The 14,179-nt window shown below is 47.6% G+C and overlaps 1 protein-coding gene across 1 annotated transcript in view; it reads left to right on the plus strand.

Moving 5' to 3' along the window:
• The first annotated feature begins 509 nt into the window (after positions 1–509).
• LOC139746549 (uncharacterized) overlaps positions 510–14,179 on the plus strand; it is a 263,361-nt gene continuing 249,691 nt past the window's right edge. Inside the window, exon 1 of the mRNA XM_071657899.1 lies at positions 510–585. The gene's annotated coding sequence lies outside the window, so the exon portion shown is untranslated. The remainder of the gene's footprint in view (positions 586–14,179) is intronic.

Genomic DNA, 14,179 nt, shown 5'->3' on the forward strand with positions numbered 1-14,179 from the left:
TCATCATGACCTACCACGGCACGTCAATACAGATCAACACAACACGACGGATAAGTGAGGCCTGCAACACTGCTGCATCAGCGCCGCGGAGCAGCAACACAATGTGATGACAGAACCACCGCTTTGTCCATCGCCATCATTGCAACACTATAAACACAACCTTCACTGCAACACTACGTCACCGTCACTGCAACACTGCACACAAGTACCACAGTTCTAACTTCACTGCAGCACTGCCGTATCCACACAGCAACACAAACAACGTGCGGAGCTTCAGCAACACTGCTGTAGCAACACTAGAACCCAAACCTCCGTTGTACAAAAAACAACCAACCAACACAGCAACACAGTTGTCCACAGGCCGGCCTCAACACACACACCCCCACACCGCAACACTACTGTATCAATACGTCAGACCTTGTGAGCATGGATTGTGTTGCGCCTCGGCCAAGGAGACTGCTGGCTCCGTGTGTGTGTGTGTGTGTGTGTGTGGCACCACTGATCAGTCTTCACATGGCCGTGTCCGGGTGCACACCGCCCTCGCCGGCTCGCTCTCTGTCGTCGTGGTCACAGACACGCACATGTGTACGTAAACCAGCCCCGCACGTGCGTGTGTGCGTGTGCACACGGACCGTCCGTGTTCGTGTTCGTCTGTGTCGCTGGCAGCGTCTGTGCTGGCCCTCATTTGGTCTTGTTTGGTTCTTTGTTGGTTTGGTTGTTAGTGTGTGTGTGTGTGTGTGTGTGTATGTGTGTATGTGTGTGTGTGTGTGTGTGTGCTACACCCCCCCCCCCCCCACAAAGCCAGATGTGTGACCAGCGTTACGATCGCTCAATCTCGTGTGTGTTACACACATCTGGCAACGCCGACGTCACGGTGGGGGGGAGGGGGGGGTTGTTACGTTACAACGAGAACAAGTGAACGTTATCAAGAAGGCGAAGAACAACTTCATGTTATGCAGAACAAAGTTGTAGTTCAAGCGTGAAATTGTGAAGTGGAAACTATGTGAATTGTTCTGTGTTCTAGTGTTATGGAAGAACATGTGAAGTTGTGTTATACAGAGAACAGTAAGATATATGTGAGAATATATATATATATATATATATATATATATATATATATATATATATATATATATATATATATATATATATATATATTCCTATGAGTCCACGGGGAAAATGAAACACGAAAAGTTCCCAGGTGCAGTTTCGTGTAATAATCACATCATCAGGGGAGACACAAGAAAGAAATATAACAGTCAGTTGATATACATCGAAGAGACGAAGCTACGACGCCATTTGGTCAACATGTGATTGGACAAGACATATACATACATACATGTATAGCAGTAAATATACATATATACATAAGTGCCGGGGCAACACAAGTGTAACACACATGCGCTGCAACACAACAGCCATACACGTAGGTGTTCGGGGCAAGACAGTGGTTTAGCCCTGGTCACTGAGGGTGATGATGGTGTGTGTGACCTGTGACCCAGCCGGGGGTAAGATAAGATAGTGTGGGGGGGGGGGTCAAGATAAGATAGTGTGGGGGGGGTCAAGATTAAGATAGTCCCCCCCCTCGTTATGAACATGTGAACAAGGAACAACTTTGTGGTTAAAGTAACGATTGTTATGTGTGACGTGGTAACGGTTCATTAACATACAACACCAATAACTTAACCTTGCTTATTAATACAACAGATTATTGTGATTTATCTGTTATTAATAAGATAACTGATAAAGACAATTATGGCTTAATAGTTAATTATCAAAAATAAGTGATGAATTTTTACACAAATTATTGGTAGTTAAATAAACACGTATTGATACAGTAGTAGGCTGGTTGATACAGTAGCAGTCTGGTTGATACAGTAGTAGTCTGGTTGATATAGTAGTAGTCTGGTTGATTCAGTAGCAGTCTGGTTGATACAGTAGTAGTCTGGTTAATACAGTAGCAGTCTGGTTGATACAGTAGTAGTCTGGTTGATACAGCAGCAGTCTGGTTGATACAGTAGTAGTCTGGTTGATGTAGTAGTCTGGTTGATTCAGTAGCAGTCTGGTTGATACAGTAGTAGTCTGGTTGATACAGTAGCAGTCTGGTTAATACAGTAGTGGTGTGGTTGATACAGTAGTAGTCTGATTGATACAGTAGTAGTCTGGTTAATACAGTAGTGGTGTGCTTGATACAGTAGCAGTCTGATTGATACAGTAGTAGTCTGGTTAATACAGTAGTAGTGTGGTTGATACAGTAGCAGTCTGATTGATACAGTAGTAGTCTGGTTGATACAGTAGCAGTTTGGTTGATACGGTAGCAGTCTGGTTGATACAGTAGCAGTCTGGATGATACAGTAGCAGTCTGGTTGATACAGTAGCAGTCTGGTTGATACAGTAGTAGTGTGGTTGATACAGTAGTAGTCTGGTTGATACAGTAGTAGTCTGGTTGATACAGTAGTAGTCTGGTTGATACGGTAGCAGTCTGGTTGATACAGTAGCAGTCTGGTTGATACAGTAGCAGTCTGGTTGATACAGTAGCAGTCTGGTTGATACGGTAGTAGTAGTGTGGTTGATACAGTAGTAGTGTGGTTGATACAGTAGCAGTCTGGTTGATACGATAGCAGTCTGTTGATACAGTAGCAGTCTGGTTGATACAGTAGCAGTCTGGTTGATACAGTAGCAGTCTGGTTGATACGGTAGCAGACTGGTTGATACAGTAGCAGTCTGGTTGATACAGTAGCAGTCTGGTTGATACGGTAGTAGTAGTGTGGTTGATACAGTAGTAGTGTGGTTGATACAGTAGTAGTCTGGTTGATACAGTAGTAGTCTGGTTGATACAGTAGTCTGGTTGATACTGTAGTAGTAGTCCGGTTGATACAGTAATAGTGTGGTTGATACAACAGTAGTGTGGTTGATACAGTAGTAGTCTAGTTAATACAGTAGTAGTGTGGTTGATACAGTAGTAGTCTGGTTGATATAGTAGTGGTGTGGTTTATACAGTAGTAGTCTGGTTGATACAGTAGCAGTCTGGTTGATACAGTAGTAGTGTGGTTTATACAGTAGTAGTCTGGTTGATACAGTAGTAGCCTGGTTGATACAGTAGTAGTCTGGTTGATACTGTAGTAGTAGTCCGGTTGATACAGTGGCAGTCTGGTTGATACAGTAGTAGTGTGGTTGATACAGTAGTAGACTGGTTGATACAGTAGTGGTCTGGTTGATACAGTAGCAGTCTGGTTGATACAGTAGCAGTCTGGTTGATACAGTAGTAGTAGTCTGGTTGATACAGTAGTAGTGTGGTTGATACAACAGTAGTGTGGTTGATACAGTAGTAGTCTAGTTAATACAGTAGAAGTGTGGTTGATACAGTAGTAGTCTGGTTGATACAGTAGTAGGCTGGTTGATACAGTAGCAGTCTGGATGATACAGTAGTAGTGTGGTTGATACAGTAGTAGTTTGATTGATACAGTAGTAGTGTGGTTGATACAGTAGCAGTCTGGTTAATACAATAGAAATCTGGTTGATACAGTAGTAGGTTGGTTGAAACAGTAGTAGTATGGTTGATACAGTAGCAGTCTGGTTGATACAGTAGTAGTCTGGTTGATACATTAGCAGTCTGGTTGATACAGTAGTAGTCTGGTTGATACAGTAGTAGTCTGGTTGATACATTAGCAGTCTGGTTGATACAGTAGCAGTCTGGTTGATACAGTAGTAGTTTGGTTGATACAGTAGCAGTCTGGTTGATACAGTAGTAGTCTGGTTGATACAGTAGCAGTCTGGTTGATACAGTAGTAGACTGGTTGATACAGTAGTAGTCTGGTTGATACAGTGGCAGTCTGGCTGATACAGTAGCAATCTGGTTGATATAGTAGTAGGTTTGACAGTAGCAGTCTGGTTGATACAGTAGTAGTCTGGTTGATACAGTAGTAGTCTGGTTGATACAGTAGTAGTCTGGTTGATACAGTAGCAGTCTGGTTGATACAGTAGTAGTCTGGTTGATACAGTAGTAGTCTGGTTGATACAGTAGTAGTCTGGTTGATACAGTAGTAGTCTGGTTGATACAGTAGTAGTCTGGTTGATACAGTAGTAGTCTGGTTGATACAGTAGCAGTCTGGTTGATACAGTAGTAGTCCTGTTGATACAGTGGTAGTCTGGTTGATACAGTAGTAGTCTGGTTGATACAGTAGCAGTCTGGTTGATACAGTAGTAGTCTGGTTGATACAGTAGTAGTCTGGTTGATACAGTAGTAGTCTGGTTGATACAGTAGCAGTCTGGTTGATACAGTAGTAGTCTGGTTGATACAGTAGTAGTCTGTTGATACAGTAGTAGTCTGGTTGATACAGTAGCAGTCTGGTTGATACAGTAGTATCTGGTTGATACAGTAGTAGTTTGGTTGATACAGTAGTAGTCTGGTTGATACAGTAGCAGTCTGGTTGATACAGTAGTAGTCTGGTTGATACAGTAGCAGTCTGGTTGATACAGTAGTAGACTGGTTGATACAGTAGTAGTCTGGTTGATACAGTGGCAGTCTGGCTGATACAGTAGCAATCTGGTTGATACAGTAGTAGGTTGGTTGATACAGTAGTAGTCTGGTTGATACAGTAGCAGTCTGGTTGATACAGTAGTAGTGTGGTTGATACAGTAGTAGTTTGATTGATACAGTAGTAGTGTGGTTGATACAGTAGCAGTCTGGTTAATACAATAGAAATCTGGTTGATACAGTAGTAGGTTGGTTGAAACAGTAGTAGTATGGTTGATACAGTAGCAGTCTGGTTGATACAGTAGTAGTCTGGTTGATACATTAGCAGTCTGGTTGATACAGTAGTAGTCTGGTTGATACAGTAGTAGTCTGGTTGATACATTAGCAGTCTGGTTGATACAGTAGCAGTCTGGTTGATACAGTAGTAGTTTGGTTGATACAGTAGCAGTCTGGTTGATACAGTAGTAGTCTGGTTGATACAGTAGCAGTCTGGTTGATACAGTAGTAGACTGGTTGATACAGTAGTAGTCTGGTTGATACAGTAGCAGTCTGGTTGATACAGTAGTAGTCTGGTTGATACAGTAGTAGTCTGGTTGATACAGTAGTAGTGTGGTTGATACAGTAGCAGTCTGGTTGATACAGTAGTAGTCTCGTTGATACAGTAGCAGTCTGGTCGATACAGTAGCAGTCTGGTTGATACAGTAGTAGTGTGGTTAATACAGAAGTAGACTGGTTGATACAGTAGCAGTCTGGTTGATACAGTAGCAGTCTGGTTGATACATTAGCAGTCTGGTTGATACAGTAGTAGTGTGGTTGATACAGTAGTAGCGTGGTTGATACAGTAGTAGTGTGGTTGATACAGTAGCAGTCTGGTTGATACATTAGCAGTCTGGTTGATACAGTAGTAGTCTGGTTGATACAGTAGTAGACTGATTGATACAGTAGCAGTCTGGTTGATACAGTAGTAGTGTGGTTGATACAGTAGTATTGTGGTTGATACAGCAGTAGTGTGGTTGATACATTAGCAGTCTGGTTGATACAGTAGCAGTCTGGTTGATACAGTAGTAGTTGGTTGACACAGTAGTATTGTGGTTGATACAGTAGTAGTCTGTTGATCAGTAGTATTTGGTTGTACAGAGTCTGGTAACAGTAGTCTGGTTGATACAGTAGTAGTGTGGTTGATACAGTAGCAGTCTGGTTGATACAGTAGTAGTCTCGTTGATACAGTAGCAGTCTGGTCGATACAGTAGCAGTCTGGTTGATACAGTAGTAGTGTGGTTGATACAGAAGTAGACTGGTTGATACAGTAGCAGTCTGGTTGATACAGTAGCAGTCTGGTTGATACATTAGCAGTCTGGTTGATACAGTAGTAGTGTGGTTGATACAGTAGTAGCGTGGTTGATACAGTAGTAGTGTGGTTGATACAGTAGCAGTCTGGTTGATACATTAGCAGTCTGGTTGATACAGTAGTAGTCTGGTTGATACAGTAGTAGACTGATTGATACAGTAGCAGTCTGGTTGATACAGTAGTAGTGTGGTTGATACAGTAGTATTGTGGTTGATACAGCAGTAGTGTGGTTGATACATTAGCAGTCTGGTTGATACAGTAGCAGTCTGGTTGATACAGTAGTAGTCTGGTTGACACAGTAGTATTGTGGTTGATACAGTAGTAGTCTGGTTGATACAGTAGTATTGTGGTTGATACAGTAGCAGTCTGGTTGATACAGTAGCAGTCTGGTTGATACAGTAGTAGTCAGGTTGATACAGTATTAGTCAGGTTGATACAGTAGTAGTCTGGTTGATACAGTAGTAGTCAGGTTGATACAGTAGTAGTCTGGTTGATACAGTAGTAGTCAGGTTGATACAGTAGTAGTCTGGTTGAGTGAAGATCATTATGTTAAACAGTTGTAAACATTAGGGTTGTATACATTAGGGTTGTAATTACTTGTGACAACCATAAACAAATGAGGCAGTTGGTTGTGACGGTGGTTGTGTGATGATAAGTACCGGGGGGGGGGAGGGGAGCAGGGGGGAGGGGGGTGATATCATCATGTACTGCTGCTTGGTCTGCGTCAAACAGTCCACATTGGGCTCTGTACAACGTTAATGTTGTAGTGTTGGTGTTGTAGTGTGTGTGTGTGTATGTGTGTGTTTTGTGTGTGTGTGTGTGTGTGTATGTGTGTATGTGTGTGTGTGTGTGTGTGTGTGTATGTGTATGTACACACCAGTAATGATGATAATGATCATTGTCAGTCATTACCCCCTACATCATGACCCCACCCCCCTCCCTCCCCCCTCCCTCCCTCCCCCCCCTCCCTCCCTCCCCCCCTCCCTCAACCCCCGTCCTACTCCCCCCCCATGACCCTTGCGTTGGGGGGGGGGGGGTAGGGTACACATGACCACGAGGGACGAATACATCAGACCGGTACATCTGTACCCCCCTCCCCCCTCCCCCTCCCCCCCCACTGTGGTACACGTACCGTTGGGGAGGGGGAGGGGACGACCCCCCGGGCCAGGGTGGGGGGGGGGTAGTGTTTGCTAGCGTCACTATGGCGACCTTGAGTGAGGGGAGGGGAGGAGGGGGGAGGGGAGGGAAGGGGAGGGGAGGGGAGGGGAGGAGGGGGGGAGTTCTTGGTGAAGTCTGCCGTTAAGATATAACATTACAGGACCGTCAGTGGCTGTCGAGGTCCAGGCGTAGACCAACACCCCCCCGCTCTGTACACGTTGTCCGATAGATAGTACGACAGATAGATAGATGGATAGATAGATAGATGGCAGTTGGGCAGGGGCACGTGGTGAGGAGTGACGTGGTGGTGGTGGCATGACACCACACGTGGTCATGAGCGAGACTCTCTCGGGGAAGGGTCATGCACGTGTCTGGGGGGGCAGGCGGGCGGCAGTCTGGGGGCCTTCACATGATCGATCGATTTAAGCCCCCCCTCCCCCCTCCCCCAGACGTGGGCGTCACGACGAGCACCCCCTGATAACGGGGACACACACACACCCGGATAAGACGGCCTCACAACCCCTGATAATGAACACCACTACCCCCCCCCTCGGTAAGACGCCTACCAACCCCTGATAACTGACACCCCCAGAGAAAACATCGAGAACCCCTGATAACTGACACCCCCAGAGAATACACCGAGAACCCCTGATAACTGACACCCCCAGAGAAAACATCGAGAACCCCTGATAACTGACACCCCCAGAGAATACACCGAGAACCCCTGATAACTGACACCCCCAGAGAAAACATCGAGAACCCCTGATAACTGACACCCCCAGAGAATACATCGAGAACCCCTGATAACTGACACCCCCAGAGAAAACATCGAGAACCCCTGATAACTGACCCCCAGAGAAAACATCGAGAACCCCTGATAACTGACACCCCCAGAGAATACATCGAGAACCCCTGATAACACACCCCCAGAGAAAACATCGAGAACCCCTGATAACTGACACCCCCAGAGAAAACATCGAGAACCCCTGATAACTGACACCCCCAGAGAAAACATCGAGAACCCCTGATAACTGACACCCCCAGAGAAAACATCGAGAACCCCTGATAACTGACACCCCCAGAGAATACATCGAGAACCCCTGATAACTGACACCCCCAGAGAAAACATCGAGAACCCCTGATAACTGACACCCCCAGAGAAAACATCGAGAACCCCTGATAACTGACACCCCCAGAGAATACATCGAGAACCCCTGATAACCGACACCCCCAAATAAGACATCCTCATAACCCCATATAACGCATACAACCCCAGATAAGCCGTCCACACAACCCCTGATAACGGATACAACCCCGAATAAGACATGCACACAACCCCTGATAACGGGGAGGCCCCTCCACCCCCAGATAAAATGTCGACACACGGTCGCCAGAGCGAGCACGTGTGGGGTGGGGTTCGAAGCCCGGGTGGAGCCAGGTTGTGACCAATAATAACTTGTGGGTCCCTCGCTCACTAGAAATATACCCCCCCCTCCCCCCCCCGGGGGGGGGGGGCTCACCCTGACCCTAACCTCTCTCTGGGGGTCAGGACCTGACCCCCAGGGGGTCGGGATATAGACCCCCCCAGAGACAACCGTCCCATGCATGGGATGTTATAGTCTTGATGGTATATATGTGTCCATGTGTTGTAGTGCGGTGCGCTTATATAATCCGGCACTGCGCCCTGCCAAAGACGCTCAGCAGCGCCCCCACGTGACCCGCGCCGAGACTCGTAACTCCTGTATGCATTAGGACTTGCAACTGATATACGGCCTGTTTTACTGTGGTATATGGGGGGCGACGTGTGCTGGTGGTGGAACACAAGACTTAGCCTCGGGAGGAGACCTTACCAGGCCAACGTGTTGTTGTTGTTGTTGTTGTGAGGTTGTGTGCACTCGGCCATGACGAAGGTTGTAGGTACTAGAAGAAGAATCTCTCTCTCTCTCTCTCTCTCTCTCTCTCTCTCTCTCTCTCTCTCTCTCTCTCTCTCCTGTTCATGACCAGGTTCATCAGTTCAATTCGTCCATTAAGTTCAGAACTGCCTGCATTGTTCAAGTGGTTCAGTTTTGTTTATGGTATTGCGTTACCTAGTTGGCCCGTGTGTCTAGTAATGCATCTAGTTCAACGCCCTTCTTCCTAGGAAGGTATGCAGGCAACCTCATGTTCATAGCAGAGTATTTCGGCGACCACGTGTTCCTACAGGTGTATCTAGATGATCTTGGCATTCTAGAAGAGTATCTAGCTGGCCTCGTGTTTGTTGAAAGGTCCCTACGCAACCCCGTGTTGCTGGAGAAGTAACTAAGTAACCCGTGTTGTTGGAGAAGTAACTAAGTAACCCCGTGTTGTTGGAGAAGTAACTAAGTAACCCCGTGTTGTTGGAGAAGTAACTAAGCAACCCCGTGTTGTTGGAGAAGTAACTAAGTAACCCCGTGTTGTTGGAGAAGTAACTAAGTAACCCCGTGTTGCTAGGAAAGTACACTCCGTCTTTTCAGGAGAGTATCTAGATAAGCCCCTGTATCTTGCATCTAGGTAGGCCCGTGTACCTAGTAAGCCCGTGTACCTAGTAAGACCGTGTATCTAGGTAAGGCCATGTATCTAGGTAGAGGCCGTGTACCTACTAAGACCGTGTATCTAGGTAAGACCGTGTTCCTAGTAAGCCCTTGTATCTAGGGAAGCCCGTGTACCTAGAAAGACCGTGTATTTAGGTAAAGCCGTGTATCCAGGTAAGCCCGTGTACCTAGTAAGCCCGTGTATCTAGTAAGCCCGTGTATCTAGGTAAGCCCGTGTACCTAGGTAAGCCCGTGTGTATAGTGTCCTCCGGCACCACCATAATTCGTGTCCGAGTCTTTGTTTACATATCGATCAGCTGATTCATGCGTCAGCTGATTCATGCATCAGCTGATTCATGCGTCAGGTGATTCATGCGTCAGCTGATTCATGCGTCAGCTGATTCATGCATCAGCTGATTCATGCGTCAGGTGATTCATGCGTCAGCTGATTCATGCGTCAGCTGATTCATGCGTCAGCTGATTCGCTCTCCAGGCATTTCGACAATTGCTCCAGTCTTGGTCTTGCTTGTATACAGTGGCATCCAACTTACCCAGCTCTGGAAGGTAGCGTCGTGATCGCTCAGTTATTCCCTGGTGTAGAGTTGCTAGATGTCGCCATGTGTCTGAGGTTGTTATACAAGTCTGGATGTATGATGCAAAAGTTACTCAAGTTGTTAGGTTGTTGTTGTTGTTGTTGTTGTTGTTGTGAAAATTATTACAATTAGAAATTAATGTGAAGACGAGATGTGCCCACAAGGTCTCTCAGTGTTGCTGATGTACACCACTAGTGTTACCAGTGTTTGTAGACCATAATCAACACAACACAACATAGCACAACACAGCACAACACAACATAGCGCAACGCAACACCACACAACACAACACCACACAACACAACATAGCGCAACACAACACCACACAACACAACACCACACCACACAACATAGCGCAACGTAACAGCACACAGAACAACACAACACAACACAACACCACACAACACCACACCACACAACATAGCGCAACGTAACAGCACACAGAACAACACAACACAACACAACACCACACAACATAACAATGGAGAACACGTCAAGTTTCCACACATAATAATTTCTTTATTGGTTGTATTTTCATGATAATTTATAATTGTTTGTGTCTTTAAATAAGACATGAGGACCCACAGCACATCTGGGACATTGGTAACCAGGTCACACATCCCATTATCCCATTACATTGGTAACCATGTCACACGTCCCATTATCCCATTACATTGGTAACCAGGTTACACATCTCATTACAGTGGTAACCAGGTCACACCTCCCATTATCCCATTACATTGGTAGCCAGGTCACATATCCCATTATCCCATTACATTGGTAACCAGGTCACACATCCCATTATCCCATTACTTTGGTAACCAGGTCACACATCCCATTATCCCATTACATTGGTAACCAGGTCTCACTTCCCATTATCCCATTACATTGGTAACCAGGTCACCACCCATTATCCCATTACTTTGGTAACCAGGTCACACGTCCCATTATCCCATTACATTGGTTACCAGGTCTCACTTCCCATTATCCCATTACTTTGGTAACCAGGTCACACATCCCATTATGCCATTACATTGGTAACCAGGTCACACGTCCCATTATCCCATTACATTGGTAACCAGGTCTCACTTCCCATTATCCCATTACATTGGTAACCAGGTCACACATACCATTATCCCATTACATTAGTAACCAGGTCACACATCCCATTATTCCATTACATTGGTAACCAGGTCACACCACCCATTATCCCATTACTTTGGTAACCAGGTCACACCACCCATTATCCCATTACTTTGGTAACCAGGTCACACGTCCCATTATCCCATTACTTTGGTAACCAGGTCACACCACCCACTACCCCATTACTTTGGTAACCAGGTCACACATCCCATTATCCCATTACATTGATAACTAGGTCACACGTCCCATTATCCCATTACTTTGGTAACCAGGTCACATCCCATTATCCCATTACAGTGGTAACCAGGTCACACATCCCATTATCCCATTACTTTGGTAACCAGGTCACATCCCATAATCCCATTACTTTGGTAACCAGGTCACACATCCCATTACCCCATTACACTGGTAACCAGGTCACACCTCCCATTATCCCATTACATTGGTAACCAGGTCACACCTCCCATTATCCCATTACTCTGCTAACCAGGTCACACATCCCATTATCCCATTACATTGATAACCAGGTCACACGTCCCATTATCCCATTACATTGGTAACCAGGTCACACGTTCCATTATCCCATTACATTGGTAACCAGGTCACACGTCCCATTATCCCATTACATTGATAACGAGGTCACATATCCCATTATCCCATGACATTGGTAACCAGGTCACACCTCCCATTATCCCATGACATTGATAACCAGGTCACACCTCCCATTATCCCATTACATTGGTAACCAAGTTAGGCTTCACGGTCCATTAACCCATAATATTGGTAGAGAGGTAGCATGACCCATTACCCAATTACACAGGTAGAGAGGCTCCACGCCCCATTACACCCATTACAGGTATAGACAGGTCGCGCCTCCCATTATAACTGCCAGTAATGACCCATTTACATCCGGTGTTGTTGTTTGTGAGGATATTGATCATCATCCAGCAGGAGGTAGATCATCTACCAGTAGACTAGCTCAGGCTGGGGGTGGAGGGTTAGCCATCTACCGCTGTACATGACCCCCACACCTGACCACAGCCACGCCGAATGTGGCACGATAATAATAATAATAATAATAATAATAATAATAATAATAATAATAATAATTATTATTATTATTATTATTATTAGTAGTAGTAGTAGTAGTAGTATTAGTAGTAGTAGTAGTAGTAGTTGTAGTAGTGGGGGAGGAGTGTGGGGTCACCCCAGACAGTTCGGGGCAGCCTGGGGGAGCAGCTGTTATAACGGGGCGTGGGGGGGCGTGGCGTGGGGGGCGGGGCGGGGTACTGTCGTCGACCCAGCAGGAGGCGGCCGCCCCCTTATCCTGGGGCACAGCGGGGGGGAGGGAGGGGGAGGGGGGACTATTGTTGGAGAGGCTCCTGGTGGTGATGGTGGGTGAGTGGGGGGGGGAGTGTTGTCCTGGTGGGGGTGTTGAGAGGGGCGAGGTGAGTGTAAGGGTGTGGGAAGGGTAGTACGTGTGTGTGGGGGTGTGGGAAGGGTGGTACATGTGTGTGTGGGGGGGTTAACGACCAGGTGTGTTGGTGGTGGTGGAGGGAGCGCCACGCTTGGCCGACCCCCTCCCCCCCCCACTCCCTCCCTCCGGTAATTACGGACCCGTGAGGGAGGGAGGGACCTGACAGCCCTCCCCCCTGCCCTCCCCAACACCAACCCCACTTGCATACGTAATGACAAACCTGTCCCTCCCCACACACCTGGCTAGTGACCCTCCAGTCCCCCACACACCTAGCTAATGTGACCCTTCTGCCACCCACAAACACCTGGTTAGTGACCCTTCTGCCCCACACACCTGGCAAGTGACCCTCCTGCCTCCCCCACACACACCTGGCTAGTGACCCTCCTGCGCCACACACCTGGCTAGCGACTCTCCTGCCTCCCCACACACCTGGCTAGTGACCCTCCTCCCTCCCCCGCACACACACCTGGGTATTTGTCAAACCCTCCTACCCCGCACACCTGGCTAGTGACCCTCCTGCCTTCCTCCCCACACACACACCTGGCTAGTGACCCTCCTGCCTCCCCCACACAGACCTGGCTAGTGCCTTCCTACCTCCCCCACACACACACCTGGCTAGTGACCCTCCTGCCTCCCACACACCTGGCTCGTGACCCTCCTGCCCCACATACCTGTCTAGTGACCCTCTTGCCTCCCACACACTTGGCTAATGATCTTCATGCCCTCAAACACCTGGCTAGTGACCCTCCTGCCTCCCACACACCTGGTTAGTGACCCTCCTGCCTACCACACACCTGACAAGTAACTCTCCTGCCCCACACACCTGGTTAGTGACCCTCCTGCCTCCCACACACCTGGCTAGAGACCCTCTTGCCTCCCCCACACACACCTGGCTAGTGACTCTCCTACCTCCCGCACACCTGGCTGGTGACACTCCTGCCCCCACACAAGTGGCTAGTGACACTCCTGCCCCACACACCTGGCTAGTGACCCTCCTGCCTCCCCACACATCTGGCTAGTGATCCTCCTTCCCCATACACACCTGGCTAGTGACCCTCCTACCCCACACACCTGGATAGTGACCCTCCTGCCTCCCCACAGACCTGGCTAGTGACCCTTGTGCCCCCATACACCTGGCTAGTGATCCTTCTGCCCCCACACACCTGGCTAGTGACCCTCCTGCCTCCTTCACACACCTGGCTAGTGACCTCCTGCCCCCTACACACCTGGCTAGTGACCCTCCTGCCTCCCATACACCTGTCTAGTGACCCTCCTGCCTCCATCACACCTAGCTAGTAACCCTTCTGCCCCACACACCTGGCTAGTGACCCTCCTTCCTCCCACACACCTAGCTAGTGACTCCTGCCTCCCCCACACACACATGGCTAGTGACCCTCCTGCCTCGCACACCTGGTTGGTGATACTCCTGCCTCC

This window comes from Panulirus ornatus, chromosome 65 (genome assembly GCF_036320965.1).
Source record: "Panulirus ornatus isolate Po-2019 chromosome 65, ASM3632096v1, whole genome shotgun sequence".
Taxonomy (NCBI): domain Eukaryota; kingdom Metazoa; phylum Arthropoda; class Malacostraca; order Decapoda; family Palinuridae; genus Panulirus; species Panulirus ornatus.